We start from the raw sequence: 1,085 nt of genomic DNA, 5'->3' as shown, positions 1-1,085 counted from the left end.
GGAGAGGAAGAGGAGGAGGAGGCCAATAATGAAAAACAAGATCTCTGCAAGTGGGAGTAGAGGAGTCAATCGATTCTTCCTAAGCCACCCTTTGTCGATACTTTTGTATTCACAGTAGTACCACCATGGAGCTGGTTAGCTTAAGGCCCTTAACGCCAGATAATCGTTTTTATAAATAATGTTTTGTAACATTAATGGTATTCAATCATTATTGGTGTCGTGGTGTAGTTGGTTATCATGTCAGTCTAACACACAGAAGGTCTCCGGTTCAAGTCCGGGCGACGCCACATTTTTTTCTCAAATTTTATTTTTGTTTTTCGCTTTCTCTTGTATTATTGTTTTAGGATTAGAACTCAGATAAGGATGTGGCGACTTATATGCATGGGTCCACCCCTTTCCATGTAGAAATGTTTTAAAGATCGTGCAGGTCTCACATATCGTGGGTATCACAAACTATATCACATGGATGCAATGCTCCTCTGGGGCCTTAATTAGGAGATAACTAAAAGTTAGTCCGATTGCAGGTGGAATAATTGAGAAACCATTGGCTGCAAATCAATCAACCAATTAAATTTTATAATATTTTTGGGACAAAAAATGCTAATTAGTGTTGTGCATGGGCGTGTACGGTGTACCTGTGCCAGACATAGCTTGGCGCAAAAAGACCATTACACTTTTCGATCTTTCCACCTTCTCAGGGGGTGTGACGATCTTTTCGTGTCATGATGTATCTGGGCGTAGATACAAACCCACACAACATCGATTAGCATTCTTTCTCCCAATACTTTTTATTGATAAAAAAGCCTAAGACAAGGAATGAGAGTGAGAAAACCTTTCTGCCCGTCTCTTTCTATCTCTTGTTCTCTCTCTTGCTCTTTCAATCAGTGGCATTTTAGTTCTATCGAATTTGATGGATTTTCAAACTTTTGCATTGGCGGAATTTTCAAAATTTATAGAGTTAATACCTGTGTGTGTAAGAGAGGGATGTTATGAAGTTGTTCTGCAACTCCATTGCAAAGGGGCTTTAGAAACCGATTAAGAACCCATTAAATTTTGGTTTGGATAATTGAAAACGATTAACCCAA

The 1,085-nt window shown here is 39.0% G+C and overlaps 1 non-coding gene across 1 annotated transcript; it reads left to right on the top strand.

Moving 5' to 3' along the window:
* Positions 1-213: 213 nt before the first annotated feature.
* On the top strand, positions 214-287 carry TRNAV-AAC. Its single transcript has one exon. It is a non-coding gene; the product is annotated as a tRNA-Val (tRNA).
* Positions 288-1,085: the final 798 nt, after the last annotated feature.

This window comes from Telopea speciosissima, chromosome 8, assembly GCF_018873765.1.
Source record: "Telopea speciosissima isolate NSW1024214 ecotype Mountain lineage chromosome 8, Tspe_v1, whole genome shotgun sequence".
Taxonomy (NCBI): domain Eukaryota; kingdom Viridiplantae; phylum Streptophyta; class Magnoliopsida; order Proteales; family Proteaceae; genus Telopea; species Telopea speciosissima.
The sequence above is the reverse complement of the archived record's forward strand: the minus strand, read 5'-3'. Positions and strand labels throughout refer to the sequence as shown.